The following is a 21,902-nucleotide window of genomic DNA, read 5'->3' on the forward strand; positions in this document are numbered from 1 at the left end:
TGGCAAGCTTTAATGAATGGAATGAGAGACAGAAGCTCCGTAACGTATATTTCGCTTTGGAGGACTTCGCAAAAACGTGGTATGAGAACCACGAACCCTCTTTGTCCTCTTGGGAGGAATTTCGACGACAACTGCTAGCAACATACGCCAGCACGGATCGCAAAGAAAAGGCGGAAATTGCCCTTCAGGCTAGGAACCAGCTCACAAACGAGAACGTGGCGATGTACATCGAGGACATGTCCCGCCTGTTCAAGCGTGCTGATCCCACCATGAGTGAAGATAAGAAGCTCCGCCATCTCATGCGTGGGGTAAAGCAAGAACTCTTCGCAGTTCTCGTCCGCAACCCACCGCGCACCGTCGCAGAGTTCAGAGCCGAAGCAACGACCATCGAAAAGACGCTGGAACAGCGGGCTCGGCAATACAACCGGGAGGCAAGCTGTGCACCTGCCCATGTCTTCTCTGGAGGCGTGCCGAATGACCTTGAAGCCCTGCGGGAGCTCATCCGGTCAGTGATCAGAGAAGAGCTCAACAAGTTGAAGACACCTCAGACACCAACTGCACTATCTATCGTCGACGTTGTCAGGGACGAACTGAGGCAGGTCATACGGAGTCCAGAGCGTGAGCCACAGCCGATGCGGCGCACCCCAACGTACGCCGACGTACTCAGGCAACCTGCGGTACACAGTAGTGGAGCAGTTGCCACGACCATTCCCTACCCGCCGACAGTACGCAGTGCACCTCGTCTGCTGGAACCACTGGCTGCCTATCCGCCTCCAGCACGTAGTGCACCTCGTTTTGTGGAACAAAGGCCCCGGAAAAGTGACGTCTGGCGTGACCAGGAGCGCAAGCCTCTATGTTTTCACTGCGGAGAAGCGGGTCACCTGTATAGGTTCTGCCCGTATCGTCAAGCTGGATTAAGAGGTTTTCCCTTAAGTGCACCATGCCCGCGAAACGGTGAACGGCCAGTAGAGATCGAAGAATACTTGTCCACGCGCCAAAGCCCCGTTACTCCTCGCCAACATGAATCACGGTCACCGTCGCCCATGCGCTACCGATCGCCTAGCCCACGCGCGTCTCCAAGATTGTCGAGGCGTCGTTCACCAAGCCCACACCAGGAAAACTGAAGCAAGCGACCTGTGGAGGTGAGGCCGCTGATAACCAGAGTTTCGAAGATCCTCCAACACGGTTCCAGTACGATGACGAGATAATTCCAGTAAACAGGTGCAGGAACGAAAGGATTACATCAGATTTGCGGTTGATAATAGACGGATGCGAGCTGAATGCCTTAGTCGACACCGGCGCTGATTATTCGGTAATAAGCTTCAACATGGCGAAGAACCTGAAAAAAGTTGTGACGCAGTGGACTGGACCACAGATACGTACGGCAGGCGGTCATCTTATCACGCCCCTTGGCAGATGCACCGCAAGACTTACGATAAAAGGCTTCACTTATGTTTCTGACTTTATTGTACTCCCAGAATGTTCACGGGAACTTATATTGGGAATGGATTTTCTACAAGCTCACGGCGCCATAATTAACCTACGTCGGTCCAGTGTGTCTTTCTCGACAAAACAAGCTATACCTGTGGAAGAATCGGAGGAGCGATGTCTTGCTGCACTCCGCGTCGTTGATGATGATGTAACTGTGCCGCCACGCTGCAGTATAATGGTTCTTGTGGAGAATGAGATATTTTGCGACCGCGAAGGCATAGCGGATGGAAACATAGAGCTCTTTTTGAACAAAGGTATTTGCGTGGCTCGGGGTCTTGTGCACTTAAGCAATGGCCGTGCAAATGTCGCACTTACGAATTTCGGAAATGAATTCCAACACATCGCACAAGGAACAGCTATTGCCTTTTTCCACGAGTTCTGTGTAGCGACCGAATTATGCAGCCTAACGACAACGTCAACTGCTCTGCCAGGAACCTGCAGTGTCGACAGATCAATTACCGTCAACCCAAGACTCCCAGAAGCCGAAAAGAAACAGATACATGACCTGATAAAGGATTTTTCTGACTGCTTCTCTACTTCATCGAAGGTACGGCGCACGTCTGTTGCAAAGCACAGAATCATAACAGAGGACGCCACAAGACCAGTATGCCAGCACCCGTATCGAGTTTCACCCAAAGAAAGAGAGATCATCAAGAAGCAAGTAGAGGAGATGCTTTCAGATGACGTTATTCAGCCTTCCAGCAGTCCATGGGCGTCTCCCGTACTGCTCGTTAAGAAAAAAGATAACACACTTCGATTCTGCGTTGACTACCGTAAATGGAACAGCGTAACTAAGCGGGATGTATACCCCCTGCCGCGCATCGACGATACTTTAGATCGGCTCAGATGTGCAAAGTTTTTCTCCTCCCTGGATCTCAAGAGTGGTTATTGGCAAATAGAGGTGGATGAGCGGGACCGTGAAAAGACAGCATTCGTAACCCCTGACGGCCTCTACGAATTTAAAGCGCTCCCATTCGGCCTCTGTTCGGCGCCTGCAACGTTCCAGCGAATGATGGACACTGTGCTCGCTGGATTGAAATGGCAGTCGTGCTTAGTGTATTTGGATGATGTGGTTGTATTTTCCGCAACATTTGACCAACATCTAGAGCGACTGCGACTAGTATTAGAAGCTATTCGCGCCGCAGACTTGACAATTAAGCCGGAAAAATGTCAATTCGGCTTCAATGAACTTCGGTTTCTCGGACACGTCATCAGTGCTGAAGGCGTTCGGCCAGACCCGGAAAAGACAGCAGCCGTTGCGAGGTTCCCGACACCCACAGACAAAAAGTCAGTGCGACGTTTTTTGGGTTTATGCGCCTACTACAGAAGATTTGTGGAAAACTTCTCAAAGATTGCGGAGCCCCTTACAATACTAACAAGAGAAGATGTACATTTCATGTGGAAAAGCGAACAGCAAGACGCCTTTGACGAGCTAAGGAAACGCCTGCAAGCTTCTCCAATCCTTGCCCATTTTGATGAGACAGCCGACACTGAAGTTCACACCGATGCGAGTAACGTCGGCCTCGGTGCCATACTAGTGCAGTGGAAGAACGGCCAAGAGAAGGTAATTGCTTATGCCAGCCGTAAGCTCTCGAAAGCAGAGGCAAACTACTCGGCAACCGAGAAAGAGTGTCTAGCAGTCATTTGGGCAATATGTAAATTTCGACCCTACCTCTATGGTAGACCATTCAGAGCAGTCAGTGATCACCATTCGCTTTGCTGGCTGGCGAATCTCAAGGATCCATCCGGATGACTAGCAAGATGGAGCCTTAGGCTGCAAGAGTACGATATTACTGTCGTATACCGATCTGGGAGGAAACACAGCGATGCCGACTGCTTGTCACGCGCACCAGTCGAGACAACGGTGTCAGAAGAAGATGATTTCCCGTTCCTTGGCATTGTTCACGCGTCACAAATCGCTCAGCAACAACGAGATGACCCGGAATTGCTACCACTTATACAGCGCCTGGAGGGACTCGACGTTCAACTCCCGCGTATTTTCTCTAGAGGACTATCCTCGTTCTGTCTGCGAGGAAGTGTCCTCTACAAGAGAAACTTCGAGAACAGCGAGAAAAAGTTTTTACTTGTCGTACCCACAGCTATGCGAGAAGAAATTTTGCGTGCATGTCACGATGAACCCTCATCTGGACACATGGGCGTGAGCCGTACATTCGCCAGGATTCGTCTGAAGTACTACTGGCCTAAGTTATTAGCATCCGTGCAGCACTATGTCAAGACTTGCCGCGAGTGTCAAAGGCGCAAGGCTCCGTCCGTAAAACCGGCAGGCCTCCTCCAGCCAATAGAGCCACCAAAAGCCCCATTCCAACAAGTCGGTATGGACCTGCTTGGACCCTTCCCAACATCATCTTTAGGCAAAAAGTGGATAGTTGTGGCCACGGACTATCTGACTCGTTACGCAGAAACTGATTCCCTGTACAGTGCAACGGCTGTCGAAGTTGCAAAATTCTTTGTTAGCAATATCGTGCTCAGGCATGGCGCTCCCACAGTTGTTATTACCGATCGTGGAACAGCCTTTACTGCGGACCTAATGAAATGCTTGTTGCAAATGACACATACTGATCACAGGAGAACTACGGCGTACCACCCTCAGACAAACTGTTTAACTGAACGTCTCAACAGAACACTGGCTGACATGCTTTCGATGTATGTCGATGTGGAACATAGGCTGTGGGACGAAATTTTGCCGTACATCACCTTCGCATATAATACGGCCGCTCAAGAAACAACACGAGTTGCCCCATTTGAACTTGTTTTCGGCCGAGCAGTAACCACAACTCTGGATGCTATGTTGCCGTTAGACGAAGAAAACAATAACTCATCTGACCTAGATGATTTCTTGCAAAGAGCCGAGGAGGCACGACAGATGGCAAGGTACCGAATACGCCGCCAACAACGCATAGACTCCTGCCGGTACAACCAGCGACGTAGTGATGCGCATTATCAGCCCGGTGACAAGGTGTGGATATGGACCCCAGTGCGACGCCGTGGACTGTCGGAAAAGCTTCTCTGCCGTTAGTTCGGCCCTTACGAAATACTTCGTCGTATAAGCGACGTCACTTACGAAGTGAAATCCGCTGGACACGAGAGCTCAAGACGGCGCAACCCCACGGAAGTTGTACATATCGTCCGCATGAAACCCTACTACGAGAGATGATGAAAAAAAAAAGTGAGAGCTCACAGGAACCACTACTTTCTCTCACGCATCGGGCCGATGCGTTAAGGAGGGGGATAATGCCGCGACAACTTGGCCACATTCAAGTTGCGCGCCCTTCGTATTGGACACTGTGCACGCCGTACCGTGGTGTTGTTCAGCAACAACAGGCAGCGTTCTTCGTGGCACGAGCACCCGGTTGGACCGGGCTCGCATGCGCCACGCGCACGAGGCAGGACTCGAGGAGAAAGAGGAAGACGGTGGAACGCCAGTTTTAGAACGCGACTGCCGGGCATTCTTCACGACCGCAGTGACATTTAGTCGTGGGCACAGGTTCGCCCTTATTAAATATTGTTGTTTTCTTAACCTGTGTTCCTCAACATCGTTACAATATACACATACTTTCACAGTTGCATGCATCCATGTTGTGCGGTCAGCCACATTTTGGCTGCCATGTCAAGTCAGGTTTAAAATTCTTTTAAAGTTGCGAGGGGCTCAATCCTCGTCAGCCAATCCGGGAGGCATTCCTGATCTTTAATTACATCGATGAACTTGGAAACACCCTCCCGGAAAAGTTGTCGCGCAGGCCTTCGGTGAGGCTCACAATAAAAACCTGCCATTCGAGCCCGCCATAAACAGTGGAGGCCCATTAGCATAATGAGATCCAAAGGCAGTCCGTCCTCATTTTCTACAGTTAAAAATGTAATACCTAATGAATTTAAAAGCAATTCTTTCTGTAGTGTTCTTTGAAGAACGTCCCAAAAATAAACCCCTTCCGAACAGTGCAAAAATACGTTATCGATTGTTTCCAGTTGTTTACATATAAGGCAGTTTGCTCCCCAAGGTAAATAAAAACCCTTTTCTTGTAAAAAGGCCCGTACTGGCAAAGTCACGGTATGTAATTTAAAGAAAAAGGATTTTGTACCTGGCTGCACCTGCATTTTTTTAACACGCTTTAAAACGTCATGTCCCTGTCCTCCACTATTTATGGCTCTATACATGGGAACCGGTATGATCTTGTCAAGTGTATCCCTGTATAATTTTTTCCGTGACACCGAAAAAAGGTAATCATTAGAAAAACGTACGGATAGAAAACGGACACTGTCAACTACTTCCCTTAGGTACCCTCGAAGAGCACCAGGCATACTTAAATTGCTTACCACACAAGCCGGCAGATGCTTGATCAGTCGCAACTGACCCATTGTGCGCAGAAAGGGGTCACGCACGTCTCGAAAGAATGTAAACCTGTTCACTAGCTGTTTAACGAAAAGATGTGACAGGCCACTCGCTTAAACAAGTTCATTCGGCTACATCTCTCCCATTCTGATGCCCAAATGAACACAGCAAAAACCCTGTGGATTTTTTGCACATTTATACGAGAACCGTATAAAACTTGCATGACGTACCATATCTTGCTTATTAAAAAAACGTTGCATACAGTGGCTTTCGCAAACATTGACAGATGAGTGCCTTTCCAATTAGTTGTTTTTTCCTTGATTCGCTTAGCTTCTTCAAGCCAGTAGTCCTCATTACGACGGTAATGTTCGAGTGGTACGCCCAAGTATTTAGCTGGCGATTTAATCCATCTAAAGTTGGCGAATGTTTCCGGTGTTGACTGCCATTCACCATGCCAAAAACCCAGACACTTACTCCAATTTTCTGTGCTCCCTGTTGTGTTTCCAAAATGTTTAACAATGGTGGTTACTTCTGTAATGCTTTCTTTCGACGTACAGCACACTGCTACATCATCTGCATATGCTAAGAGTTTCACTTCGGCTTCCATAAGTTTGAAGCCCCTTATGCTACTGTTCTGAATGATTGCCAAACAAAAGCTTTCTAGATAAATGGCAAACAAAAGCGGGCTCAGTGGACATCCCTGGCGAACGGAACGCTCTATTTTAATGGGGGCCCCCAGTGTCTTATTAATAATCAGCCGTGTTGAGCAGTTCCGGTACGCCAGAGCTACCCCATCAGTGATGATTGATGCTACATTCACATGTTCAAGAACTAACAACAAAATATCATGCGGGACAAAATCAAAAGTCTTTTCGAAATCTATCTGCATAATGGCAACACTACGCCACGAAGCGGACATGGACACACGCACCACGATTGCAATAAATACCCAACATTAACGAAAGGCCGCGTTTCTAGCGCGTTTCTAACGCGTTTGTGCTAGCGCGTTACGGCCCGTGTAAGAAGCTGGTGTAAGACGCTGTGGCCTCTCCTCCTTACCTTCAACGCGTTTCGAACGCGCTGCCCAAAGCGGTGGCAAGTCAAGTTCAAGTCGAGGAGCGTTTATAATTACGGGGGGGGTATACTCACTCAGCAGTCATGTGATGGCGTCGGCAAACGCGGTGCACGTTCCGGCTTGTGTAAATGGCTGCCTAAGGCACTGTGGCCGCTCCCCCTTACTAGAGAGTACTGCACGTTTCTAACGCGTTTGTGCTAGCGTCCCCTTAAGCGGGAGATCCGATTATTCCCTCCGGAGCTTCGCCCACTCATCATCATTCACCCCTTGGATATGCTGTGATTTTTTCTACACGCGGACACGATAGTCGGGGACTGAGCCCTTAACACCTTTGCTGTAAAACGGTGAAATACGACTTAAACACAACCTACAGACATGGTGGCGTCGGAGTGTAATTTGAATGTACGAAAAACGTGTCTGTTACGAGGAAACTCAAACCCAAACCCCTTTTCCAGCATTTTTATCATACCAACATCGGCTCGCTCAGGTAGGGTACTTGCGAAAATCTTATCCAGATGGCGCTCGCATTCTCGGCAGGTGTAATTGGGACTTCGCCTGCCTAATGCGTTTTGGACACGCGCGCGCGTCAGGGCAATAGCAAACAATTAATAAAATAATAAAAAAGGTGCTAGGGCCTCCACATATTAATCTAAGACGACTTATATTGCCCCTAGAAAAACGTCTTCCCAGCAATGCATTTCTGTTTAAAAGTGAAGCCGACTTTAGGGGATCGGTGTAAGCTTGGTTGGTGTAAGCTGGCTTTCCCACGTTATTAGTTGCAGGGAAGCCCCCTGAAACAAAATTGCGATGTGAACGGGGCCCGATAACGCTATCGCGTTCCGAAACTCTTGAAGGCCAGGCTTAAGCGTCCTCCAATATTTATTAGTAAGACATGAACATCAAAGTAGGGTAGAAAACGGTTTTGTTCACTGTTTAATCTCTCCCATTCCTTGGGTTCTCGCAGGTGTCTTGTCTTGTGTGTTTTTTGTTGGCTTTTACAAGCGCGGCCTTGTGATCGAGCTGTAGTAGACGGTCAGTGGGAATCCCACGCGTCCCATCCCCCGCAACGCGCTAGGAATGCCATCGTCCGTGGACGCCGACGCGTCCCATCCCCCGCCGCACGTTAGGAAACCATCGCCCATGCCCGCCTACGCGTGCCATCCCTCCGCAACGCGCTGGGAAACCATCGTCCGTGGAAGCCGACGCGTTCCAACCCCAGCAACGCGCTAGGAACGCCGTCGTTCATGGGCGCCGACGCGTCCCATCCCCCGCAACGCGCTAGGAACGCCGTCCCCCGTGGACAGCGACGCGTCCCATCCCCCGCAATGCGCTAGGAAACCATCACCCGTGGACGCCGGCGCGTCCGATCCCCCACAACGTGCTAGGACATCATCGCCCGTGGACGCCGACGCATCCCATCCCCCGCAACGTGCTAGGAAACCATCGTCTGTGGGAGCCGACACGTCCCATCCCTCGCAACGTGCGAGGAACGCCGTCATCCGGGGACGCCGACGCGCCCCATCTCTCACAAGTAGCGCCGTTCAGGCCAGCCAAGCAACCGCGAATGCACAGGTTCTCTGTTCATGGGTTCGAATGCACAGGTTTCGCCCTGAGCGCCGCGCCCTGTCATTAGTCGCCTCATCCCCCAGTTCGCCTCTCCTTCTCTGCTGGTCAGGTGACCTGCCTTCAACCGATGCAGCTCTCATCCTCTCCTGGTCACGTGACCTCTCCGGCTTTGCTCCTGCGTGATGGCGGCCGTCATCGACGGCGCACGCTCGACTAAGAACAGCTCCGCTGTTAAAATTATGGTGGAGCTCTCTTTCATAGGAATGTCTGGAACACGAAAGGCAAACGTGTCTTCACTGAAGCGCTTGCATGTTTCGAGTACGTGAAGAATTAGGTTGCCAGTAGCCATCAGCGGCACACTACACCTGTACAGGAATCCTCGACAATTGCAGCACAAGCCGAAGCTGTCGAACGACTCCCGACTGGGAAACTTGCCCCAGAGACATCGCATTGCACGCGCCCGAGCACTGCGCAATTCCACCATTAACCACAGGAGTTCGCAAACCGTACAAGCGAACCCGAACGTATTGTTACTAAATCGCTTCCTGAGCTCATGGTCCGCGGAAACGAAAGGCGCACGATTTGCGAGTCGGCGACCGTGTTGCTTGGCGTGCGGCCTCGTGTTGGCCAGAGGCATCCTACTGCCGAGTCACATCGGGAAAGGTACAATCATTTTAGGGGCGAAGCTCCTTAGGGTCGAGCCTTGCCCCTCGTCGCGCCGTCGTAGCCACGCTAGTACTCGCCGCTCCCGCTAGAGGCGCAGCTGTGCTCTCTTTCTCTGTCGTTCCCGACGCGCGCGCGCTCTCTCTCTCTCTCGTCCGTAGCTAGGGGCGCTGCGGTGCACAAGGGCTATATAAGCGCTCTATATACTGCGCACATGTACAGTATATATATATATATATATATATATATATGTGTGTGTGTGTGTGTGTGTGTGTGTGTGTGTGTGTGTGTGTGTGTGTGTGTGTGTGTGTGTGTGTGTGTGTATACATGTAGTATATGTACGCCACGCTCCGTCTTCCGGAAGCCGGCTTCCGGAGAACGCTTCCGGCGTTTTGCCCGAATGATCCTCCCAAGGAGGTTATATAACCTCCTTGGACCCTCCGGCCGGTGCTTCGCCCACTCATCATCATTCACTTCGTGGATATGCGGTGTTTTTCTCTTTCTCTCTTTCGTTTCCGACGCGGGCGCTCTCTTTCTCTCGTCCGTAGCTAGGGGCGCTGCGGTGCACAAGGGCGTTAGTTTCTCTTTCTCTCTCGTTCCCGAAGCGCGCTCTCACTCTCTCTCTCTCGTACGTAGCTAGGGGCGCTGCGGTGCACAAGGGCGTTCGTTGCCGACGCGTGCGCTCTCTCTCATCCGTAGCTAGGGGCGCTGCGGTGCACAACGGCCTACATTCCCGAAGCGCGCTCTCTCTCTCTCGTCCGTAGCTAGGGGCGCTGCGGTGCACAAGGGCGTTCGTTCCTGACGCGCGCTCTCTCTCTCATCCGTAGCTAGGGGTGCTGCGGTGCACAAGGGCGTTCATTCGTGACGCTCTTTCTCTCTCTCTCGTCCGTGCCTCTGGTTTACCCTAATGATCCCCTGGTGCTTCGCCCACTCATCATCATTCACGTCGTGGATATGCGGTGATTTTTTGTTCGGCTCCGTAGTGTCTTGGGCAGCCAGTTGAGTTGCGACGCGCTCAGCTTCAGCAATGCGAGTGGCAGAGTTTGCAGAGTGCACCCCGAACGCGTAAAGGCGTACTTCTTCACGCTGGCGTGCCTCTCGCAGTACTAAAGTTGACAGGCGCTAGAAGCGTTTCTTGCAGCAGCGCGCGCGAAAACCTCCCTCAACCTCGATCGAAAAGCATCTCCCTCCGCAGTGGGAGCCGTGGGTGTTAGTGCACGTTAGTACCGTGATGCAATACTTCTCTTCAACGCTCCTAGATGGCGGCAGCTTCCCTGTCAAAAATATTGTTTTATGCGTTCGCCACCCACGTCACATTCGTTACAGGAAGTTGATCGTGGCCTTCGGCATAAAACACTTTATGGTAAAAAAAATAATGAAGGTAAGTGATACAAAACTAATGGCGTTTGTCCTATTGTCGTACCGTCAGCACTCATTGCTTTCTATTTTCTTATTAACGCGATATGGTGCGCATTGTTTTGCACTTTCAAAAAGCAGGTAAATGCACCTTTTTCAGCCTCTTTGAGGGGCGAGGCACAATTAGCCTTTTTTTTAAAGGCCCTCACATCGGCTGTGTTCTTTCTACTATAATGTAGCGGAGTGAGTTAGGTCGTACCTTAGATGCTCATTCGCTATCCTCTAAATTTGAACAAACACCACGAATGACAGGACGAGTGAACGGCTAAAGGAACAACTAACAAAGATAGTTATCTATTTCTTGTACACAAATTACATTTGAAGAAGTGACCATTTCTTGTGTCACACACTTACCGCCCGGATTCTGGTAAGGTGCTCCGTCTGAAAGGAAAATTGATCAATAGCGTGAGGAGCCTTCAGGTAGCACATCACTACAACACGCAAATACTAATATAATTTAATGAAACTAAAATTTCGCACATAATCCCGTTTGAGACAAAAACTGCATGAAATTTCGGCGTAACATGCGAGTCATTTTTTGCTGTCTGTCCAAGACTCGTGAACTTGCGTCTATGTTGTGAGATATACTTTGAGTTTATGCTCATTCTGTGTTAAAAAATTATTTATGTATGTATTATAAATGTGTATGCATATGTGTATATATACCGCGTGTTTCGGCGAACTCTTTCAAAAGTGTGTAAAGGTCTCCTGTGGCAGACGGCACAATTCTAGTTGATGGCCTGCTCCACTCGAAGAGGCGGACATTACTTGCACAAAAAATTGAAATGCATAATCGAATAAATAACGAAAATTAACTAATGCAATTTCAGAACTGATTACCTTATGGCCTATATAGCAATTTACATGCCGTGGAGTTCGGAAGGTGGATCCACTTCCATTTGGAACGAATTCTCAGGATGACACCAGTTTCCAGATTGTAATTCCCGAACTTTGCGGAAAAATGCATTGGCGTTCCATTAACGTTTGCGTTTCAATGCATAAAACGAGGCTTTGTCAGGAAGTAACTGCGCAAGTTGAATGTGGCTACTATCCGTCGGTCAAGCTAGCAAAGAACACCGCCAGTCCGCATCACTTCACATGGTGAGACTGGAGCATTTGAGCGTGACCACGCACTCGAGCTCTGTCGTGCTCAACGTAAACGCTGAGGATATGCACTACAGTTGCATGTAGCTGGGGTTTGCTACGGAGCGTAGATGCCGCAGCCGCCACGCGGTTTTAAACCGCAGCTTCCTAGCTTTAGTACGTTCCCGCAAAAATGGGCAAAAATATAACCAGAATTCTAAATATTGCCTCATTTCGGCCGCATTTTAGAAAAACTAATAAAGTTATATGAATTAAATTTTGCGTCCTAAATGGAAATTCCTTGTTCTCTACTATATCCAAAATTTAGCTTCCTTGAGCATGTAGTTACCGGGCTGTTTACAACAGAATATCGCAATATTTGGCGTTTTTCAAAAGCAAATTATCCAAAAAGTAAAAATTCAAAATTATTTTTCTGCGTCTAGAAACTAGATAAATATGTCCTAAAGCTACAGAGCAAGCCGCAATGCAAGAAGTGCGGTAGTTTCTTCTAAATATGGTCACAACTGAGACACAGTTCGCAAAGACCATGTATCTCATGCTTGTTCTTGAACATTTATTTCTTAATCACATCAATAATTTTTTTATATTATATATAGTTGGAATCTACAAGAATTGAGATTTTTATGGTTTATACGACAACTTAATATCCTAAGTAGAACAGCCGCCACGGTTGCTCCAAAAGTACTGAAAACGGGGGGAACGTGCCGCCGGAGTGGGACCGCCACCTTAATCTCCCTGTGTAAGCAAAGAAAAGCTGCTTTTACAACAATAAACAGAAGGAGATCGTCGCTTTATTCATGGACATGGTGATTCCGCCTTCAGCATTTAAGCTTCGTTTTTTGGTTTATTTCAAGTTGTCAATATACTTGTCGGTAATTGGAACCTAAGCTGACTTGAAAAACGATTCTTGTCCATTAGCTGCATTCGTTTCCGAGGAATATATCTAGCAAGCCTGGAGCAATTGTTATACATATTTTTTCTGGTGCTGACCTGCTCCTGTGCCATTTAAGTTGAATTCAATACCCTCTTAATCTTCTAGAATACATCCTGTAATGGAATATTGGCTAAATAATGTAAAAGAAACTTGACTACATGTCCATACACGCTTTCAAGGTAGTTCAGTATTTTCTAACATAAACGCCCTTTGAACCAACTGATCTCCCGTTTTCTTCAATTGAACTTCTTGCTTCATTAATTGCACTGCATGATTTTTTGCGGATAGCCGGGTACTGTGTAGTGTGCACGTGCATAAGGAGCACGGCACTAGGCCTTCCCGAAGGTGCAGTCGCATCATGATAGAGATGCTGCGCCTTTCAAAGTGTAGTAAAAACTCTCTGCGTGCAACCAACCACCAAAAGCGTGCTTCATTGCGGTGACTTCCGATGTGGCCTACCAAATTGGGATGCCTTGTGGTTGCGCGATACCTATTTCAAGGCCGACTACCAAGGCGTTATTTGCCCTGTAAAGGGTGTTTATTCGAGTCGTAGAGGAGCCGCAGCAACAAACGCAGCACAAGCAGGCAGGGCGCAGCCAGAGAGCGAACTGGTACGAGCCGCATGATGGCAACGGGGCTTTTCAGGGGCCCATCTTCGTTCTCATAATCACCCCACTATGGAAGAGTAGCCATCCTGGTGAACTAGGGAAAGCTCAGCGGATCATAATACGGCTTGAGCCGGTTAGTGTGCAAGTCACTCGCCCATGACAACGAAGATCGCAAGATGGCGATACGGGTTCACCCATGCAAAAAAACTGATGATGTACGCACAACCACGCGGTAGGGCCCGTGATATATTGGAAGGACCTTGGACGAAGCCAGGAGCAGAATTAGGTGGGATCCAAAAGCACACGAGGGAATCGATCGCGAAAAGGTGAGGAGGTGCTTTGAGGTCATGACGCTGTTTTTGCGACACTGTTGAGGAAACGTCAAAGAACGGGCCAGTTGTCAGAATTTCATGGCGTGCTGAACGACCGTAGCAAAGGTGACCAGTCGGCAGGGTCCCGCCGCTACGGGAGAATCGTATCAATAGTGGTGGAGGGCTGGCGGCCGTAAAGCAGAAAGAATGAAGAGAACACGGTAGTGGCTTGGGAGGCAGTGTTGTACGCGTATTTGACAAAGGGAAATACAAAATCCCAGTCGGAGTGGTCTAACGCAACATACGTTGATAGCATGCCACAAAGTGTTATGTTGCATTGTTCTGTTAAAACATTGGTATGTGGATAATAAGCGGCAGTGGTGCGTCGAATAATTTCGCCTTCAGATAGGAGTGACAGCAGCACGTCCGAGAGGAATAGGTGACCCCGATCGCTTAGCAGTTCACTAGGTCCGCCATGGCGGAGGAGAAAGTTGTGTAGAATGAACGAGGCGACGTCTTTTGCTGATGCGGTAGGTAATGCGCCGGTCTCAGCATATAGTGTCAAATGGTCTATGGCGACGACAATCCGTCGGTTTCCTGTGCCAGTAGATGGAAGAGGCTCGTATAAATCAATGCCGATACGGTCAAATGGGTGAGCTGGGCGGGAAAGTAGTTAGATAGGTGCGGTGGAGAGATGTGAGACACATTTGCGTCATTGGCAGGCAATTCAGGAGCGTACGTATTTGTGGACGAAGTTGTACTGCCCGCGCCAATGGTACCGCAGGCGAAGCCGTGTGTAGGTCTTCGACACGACGCCGTGACCACACTGGGGGTCGGGGTGAAGAGCGGACCATAAATCTTTTCGAAGGTGGGGGTCGCGACTAAGAGCCATGTGCGGCCGTCATTGTGGTACCTTCGGTGGTATAAAAGTCTGTCGCGGACGAAATGCTGCGCCTATCGGCGTATCGCTCGAGGTCTCGAAGCTGCCGGAGGGTTTGACAAAACATCGAATATCATGACGACCCATGGGTATTTTGGTTGCTCCGAAGCCATGTCCAGCATGTCGAGTGGTGAGATATGACTGCAGCTAGAAATACAGGCGTCTGAAGTACTGGGAAGCGCGAGAAGGCATCGGCATCAGGGTGTCTGTGTCCTGAGTGATAGACGACACGGATATCATATTCCTGGAATCGGAGGGCACACCGAGCGATACGACCCGATGGGTCTTTGAGGTTAGACAACCAGCAGAGAGCGTGATGATACGTCACCACGTGAAAGGGTCGACAGTACAGATATGGGCGAGATTTTTTTAAATTCCATACAATGGCTAGGCGCTCTTTTTTTGTTACTGAGTAATTGCCCTCTGGTTTTGTGAGGGCACGACTGGCATAAACGACCACGTTTTCGCCATTACTGTTCTTACGTTGTGCGAGCACGGCACCAAGGCCACCAGCACTGGTGTCAGTGTGATGTTCTGTAGGTGTGCTTGGATTCAAAATAGCGCAAGATTGGCGGAGATGTAAGTAGGCGGCGAAGAGTCGTAAATGCATCATCAGAGGCTTTCGACCAAGCTAGTAGACCGTATTATCGCCTTGGAGAAGTTGGTTTAGGGTTGCGATTACAGTACCGAAATTGCAAACGAATCATCGAAAATAGGAGCATAGGCCAATAAAGCTGCGTAGTGTTTTCGAGTTAGCGGGCTTCGGGAATTCGGATACGACGCGAAGTTTAGCAGGATCAGGACGAATGCTTTTTTTGGAGACAACGTGGCCTAGTCTATTCAGTTTTAGAGGTGCAGATAGGCACTTTTTCAAGTTAATCAGGAGACCAGCATTTGGGAGACAGGTTAAAACTTTGTGTAAACGGCGAAGATGGGTGGGAAAACCTCGGGAAAAGACGACAACGTCATCGAGGTAGTAGAGGCAAGTATGCCACTTCAGGCCACGCAGGATGCCGCCCATCATGCATTTAAACGTGGCGGGCGTGTTGCCGAGACCGAACAGCATTACAGTGAATTCGTACAAGCTGTCTAGTGTTGCAAACGCGGTTTTTGAACAGTCAGCATCGGCCATAGAGCACGGCACGGGCCGATATTTTCAGCCCGGGCCCGCCCCGGGCCCGTTTTTACGTTGGGCTGCCCGCCCGAGCCCGACCAAAAGTTTATGGTGAGACCCGGGCCCTGCCTGGGCCCGGAAATAATCTACGTTACCCTCCCGGCCCGCCACCGTAGGCCCGAGCCCGGCCCGAGACCGACAAAAGTCACCGAGCGGCAATAAAAAAAATAAAGCAAAAAATAGAATGAAAAGAATGTATTCTTAAGGCATAAATACATGTCGTATGCAATTATGAACACCATTTGAGCGGTCTGAACGCAAATACCAGCGCGCGACGTAGTACGAATGACCCTGTCGAGCGGTATCGCCTGCAGTTTCCAACGGCGCGACCTTGATGCGGCACAATCCACTTCTATCGCAGCGCCGCCACAGTATTTTTCCACGTCGGGCGCCTCACTGCAAAGCATGCGCCGCCCCAGCCGCTCGTGCCACTCAACCGTATTCTATAAATTATAGCCGAAGCGCAGCCACGACCGGTCGTGAGCGCAGCGCATGGATGGAGTCAATGGAGAAAGAAAGCTTCTCGTTCAGTTATGGTGCAGCGTAATGCGCTGCTGCTAGGCGGCCGGTTGAGAACATGCGTGCAATCATGGATGGACGCAGTGCCATATTTCAGCCGCGTGACGAATTATCTTACCAGTCATCGTTTTACCAATTCGCCTTTGAAGAATCAGCAATCGTGAACGCGCTTGCACCGCGCTGAAAGCATTAATTACATTGTTTTAGGTAAGGAATACGATGACATCCTTTGGTTTGAGGCGACTTCGTTCTTTCTGGACTTTTACGTTTTGTTCAAACAGCGCAAAATACGACAGAAGAAAAAGGAAGTACACAGGAGTAGCACAGGGGCGCTATAACGCAAAATGATTCCACACTGTTCTGACTCCAATTTATGCAATCAGCCTCCACGATTAGCCAAAACATTTTCGGGCTACTGCCAACTTCGCCTGTCTGTCACGTGACGTCACGCAAACCGCGATAGCTCCCCATCTGATATAACGTGTACACACTGATTATGCACGATTAAACCAAATAAAAGAAAAATAATCATTCCTGATCCGACGCCTTTTCCCCATTAACCCTCTGCTATTGGTCCAATGTTTTCTGGCTACGCCCACTTCGCCTGTCTGTCACGCGACCTCACAAAACCGCGAAAACTCACCACGTCAAAGGGACGTGTACGCAAAAAAATGCATTAATATGCCGAAAAAAACTGAAAATTTTTCTGAATAGCCACAGACTGCCCCGTTCCGAAAGGATTAGAAGACGGCTGCCCACCGATCGCTCAGGCCCTCGCTACTCGCACCTGCCGGTGAGCATGTATTTATTTGCGCATGATAAACCTTTTTGCATGACAGTAAAATGTTATCGAGCCCTTTGGGCATGCATACGACATCGCTCTGCCAACTCTTCCTTGCTGAGGATCCGTTTTAGCGGCATTCTTATCCTTCCGTTACACGCCGCCGCGATTTTCCACCAGCCACAGCAAGCTATGTAAGGCGAAGCGGACCAATCGGAGAAGCCGACACCACCCTCTTCATGCGGTTATCTATTTTCACTGTGCTGGCTCAGCCCCATCGAAACCCTTTCCACTAGAGCGTGCTCCTCGCCTCATGTCAGCCAATTAGATAAGAAAAAGCGCTGAGTGTCGACAATGTTATTGCTTTTGAAAGTGAACAATTGGTTTTGAAAGTGAACAAAGGTGACCTCCTATAAACGAGGAGAGTGTTTGATTGGGTTGTTCAGACAATGCTGCGGGTAACCACCCGATGCTTGCGTCGGTGGTTACGTAAATTTGACGTCAGGAGTTTGGAATCAAAACAGTTTGGAATCAGTTTACGTTATAGCGACCCTGCTAGCTTCGAGCTGCGCCGGAGCAATAGGTTTTTCAGAGTCGAGACGCGCGAGGATAACACGCTTCACGTTACATGCACACAACCAGAAAGCCCGAGCCCGGCCAGAGCTCGAGAAAAAACTGCCGTACCCGGCCCAGCCCGGCCCGTGGGCCGGGCCGGGCCGGGTACTTGCAGCCGGGCCGTTGCAGTGCTCTAGTCGGCTATGCGCACCTGCCAGTAGCCAGAGCGGATATCTAAGGAGGGAAAAAACTCGGCTCCTTGCAAACATGCAGTCAAGTGCGTCGTCTATACGTGGCAACGGGTGTGCATCCTTTCAAGTAGTCTTGTTAAGCCTCCGATAATCAACGCAAACTCTTATGGTGCTGTCTTTTTCTTTATTTTTAACTAGGACGACTTATGATGCCTAGTGACTGCTAGAAGGCTGGATGACACCGCGCTAGAGCATATCGTTCACCTGGTCATTGACTACGCGTCTTTCACTCGCCAATACTCAGTATGAATGCTGCCGAATGGGTGCATGGCTCCCAGTGTCGATATTGTGCGAAACACTCGTTATGCGGCCGAGTGACGTTGCTTGGAACTCATAAAAGGAATAGAAGCCTTGGAGCAAGCCTCCCTGCGTCGTCGTAAGGTCACTGGCAATAGATGGCGTAAAACAAGGCGGTAGTTACTAAGGAGACGATCTCTTGAAATCGGCAAGATAAGCGGAGTCGTCCATCGTGTCAAAGATTGAAGGTGAAGCCAGTAGCTTTGCAATCCCAAGGCTCTCATGGCGGTGCAGAATAATTGGTTGATGAGCGCGCACATCAGAGAGGCACCAGTTTTGAACTCGAGGATACGGCGAACGGCATTGGTACCGATCGGTGGCGAACTAAGAGATCAGATGGCGCGAAGCGTACTGTGCCGTCATCTACAGTCACAAGGGATCCCACAAGAGCAAAAGACCAGGCAGGCATAACGGCGACGTCTCAAACGGTGATTTTTCTACAAGTGTCCTGGCTGTCATTGATGATATGTGATGATATTTACCTTTAAACATCAATTTAGTGCAATAAGGCACTTGCGCTTGGCGCGCGGCCTAGAGGAATGAAGATGTACGCTGGACTTCCGCACTCGTGCGTGCGCGCGTGACGTACATCGCTTGTGATGGTGGAGCTTTTGTGACGTCGTCTAACGTCAGTAGGGGTGGTGGTACTTGTGTAACGTCCGCACCAACTTCTCTCTGCATCCAGTTTCACAGGGTGGAATGGGGGCGGATATTTTGTAGTTTAGTAGTAGTGGGGAGCCTTTTTAACTTATTCGCAAGCGTTTGTTTCGCAGTACTATTAACACCCGCCATCTAGCATTTGTGTAACATATATGCTTGAAAATTTTATTTAATAAGCGTCGTTCTCTCTCTCTCATCCCAAGCGTACGCATACGACTATGTACACAGACCTTATCACACCCTTATCGTGCTCTTCTCTTTGTTAATGCATAGCGATTTCAGTATGCCCAGACAACGGTGCTGCAATGCAACAACAAAATCTTTGCGAGCCCAACTCTGATTATACACCAGCCATTAAGGCTGCACATCGTGGCCAGAGGCGCATTGTCTACATTTGATCGTCTTGATGAAGCAGTGCCCTTTAGCTTATGTTGCTTACAGCTTGTGTTGGGATCCATGAACCTATAGGGACCTGAAAAAAAAGGACAAGTGCTCAAACCACGACAGTTCTATACTTGGATTGACTCATTACCACTTCCTCGCACTGCATATTACAGTGCATCGGAAAATGTGGACGAGTGACCCGGGTGCAACACTCCAATTGCTAGTAGATACAGCGTTTGACCGCTGGCGCTACGCTGCGCCGCTCGCGCGTACCGCGTTTCTAGGTGGTTTCTTTCGCCGAGCGCTCGAACGCAATAATATGTTTCGCATCAATGCAACCCGTGCAAGCGTGGCTGTATGGCTGAGTGGTTACGGCGCTCGCCTCGGGATCATGCGTACGCGGGTTCGAATCTCGCCCTGGCTCGAATTTTTTCTCTTAATATCACGCTTTTTCTTTTTTTGTTTTTCCTCTCTGTTTGCCAGCACGGTCCTTTGAACCCCGGTGCCACGGCGGCAGCCGTGGTCCCGGGCGCCAACGCGAAGCGGCGATCGTTGGGGTGTTGCGCAGCGCAGCGTAGCAACACCCCAAATAAAAAAAAAGTACTGCTCCAGTCAGGTAGACTGCTCCCTCCCTGACAGTGAGATTATATTTGGATCATCAAAACAGTGATGCGTTTATAATACCTCCGATCCCAACAGTAGGCTAGTCACTAGGGATGGTAATATCGATGAACGATTAATCGATTAATCGACTAAAAGTACGCCGCAAAACGATTAATCGTCATCGATGTGTACCTTTAATTTAATCGGTTTAATCGATTAAAGCAGTTCGATTAATCGTTTTCCAGACAGTGACTAAAGTGGCGTGAAAATTTTGAAATCGTACTGTAGAATGCGGAGTACGAGCAACGACCGCGCGGCTGCGAAGACCGAGAGCGACTGTCGACTGTTTTCCCGAGTCATGTCGAGCTGGCCAAGCGCTTCCCCGCTTTACGCGCACGTCGCACAGGCTGCCTGGGGCCCGGAGAGAGGCCGCCCCCGTGGAGGAAGAAATAAACTAGGCGAGAGCATTACGTGAGGCAGCTAGTCTTGGCAAGCGAACTCACCGTCAAGCGATTTCCTTCATTTTTTACTTCGCAGTAGGGTCAACACGTGACCCTGAGTGACAACGTATTGGCCGATAATGTTTGGTTCGCAGCAGTTTCAAATCAGTGCGCTCCCGTTCAGCTGCGCTGCTGCCCTGCACCCGGCAGCATTAAACCTACCGCGCGCTCTGATGTGGCGATCACGTGTTGCGCCATTACTTCTTGATGTCAGTCGTGCTGCGATGTTCTCTTCTAATTATTCCTTCCTCCATGCCCACCCTCCTCAGTAAGCGCCATCTTTAACATACAGGGTGTTCATTTTTAAGTTTTACGGAATTTTTAGAAATCGCCTGTGGCAGGTAGCATAATTTTATCATTGAGCTGGGTTATTCGATGAGGCGCAAATTCGCACGAGAAATCGAAACACATATTCAACTAATAAACAAAAAATCACTGATTAACATCTTAGTTAATTACTTTACGACACATATAACAATTTACGAATTGTAGCCAGTGATCTTGTCAGGCGTATCCACTTGCAATGAATTTCCAGAATGACACCAGTTTGGAGATAGGCGCCATCATACTCGCCGTAAAAATGCACTGTTGTACCACTTAATTTTTTACCAAAATGCATTGAAGCACAAAAGTAACTGTAACGTCCATGTATTTCGTCCCACACTTTGAGAAATAGTATCTCGAAACTGGTGTCATCCTGGAAATTCATTTCAAGTAGATGCGTCTTGCAAACTCACCGGCTACAATTCGTAAATTGCGATATGTGTCATAAAGTAATTAACCAAGAAGTTCATTAGTCAATTTTCGTTAATTGGTTGAATATGTCTTTCGATTGCTCGTGCTACTAATGTCCACCGCTCAACGATAAGAATTATGCTACCTGCCACAGGCGATTTTAAAAAATTCCGTAGTAGTTGTCACGTAGTAGTTACGATGAAGAAAACAGTCGCAAAACTGTGAATGACGAAACGGACTTTTTATTGGGCGAGCCTGTGCCCACAAAAGCAAGTTTCACTCGAAGCACAACGATAGCGGCGAACACAGTCGGCGATCGTCGAAATCTGATCAGCGGCGAAGCGCGTCGGCTTTTATACATGATCGAGTCATCGAAGGTTCCAGAGTAATCTCTGGTACCCGCGTGTCTTCCAGAAGGTACTAGACAATTGGCGTCGCTCATACAATCAGATTACATAAGCGTCGGTGACAACTGATAACGGATAGAAGCATCGATAACGTTCGAGAAAATTCCGATACTACATGCAGGCGCTTCCTGCGCCGAGCGATAGCGTTTAAGGTGGCGGTCCGGCAGCACTAGCCCCCCGTTTTGAGTACCTTTGGAGCAACCGCGGTGGCTCTTCTACTTAGGATATAAAGTTGTGGTATATACCATAAAAAAGCTTAATTCTTGTATATTCTAACTATAGATAATATTAAGAAATTGATTGATGTGATTTAGAAATAAATGTTCAAGAACAAGCATGAGATGCATGGTTTTTGCGAACTGTGTCTCAGTTGTGACCATATATTTTTTTTAATTATGGGGTTTTACGTGCCAAAACCAGTTCTGATTATGAGGCACGCCGTAGTGAGGGACTCCGGAAATTTGGACCACCTGGGGTTCTTTAACGTGCACCTAAATCTAAGTACACGGGTGTTTTCGCATTTCGCCCCCATCGAAATGCGGCCGCCGTTGTGACCATATTTAGAAGAAATTACCGCATT

The sequence above is a fragment of the Dermacentor silvarum genome, chromosome 4 (assembly GCF_013339745.2).
Source record: "Dermacentor silvarum isolate Dsil-2018 chromosome 4, BIME_Dsil_1.4, whole genome shotgun sequence".
Lineage (NCBI taxonomy): Eukaryota > Metazoa > Arthropoda > Arachnida > Ixodida > Ixodidae > Dermacentor > Dermacentor silvarum.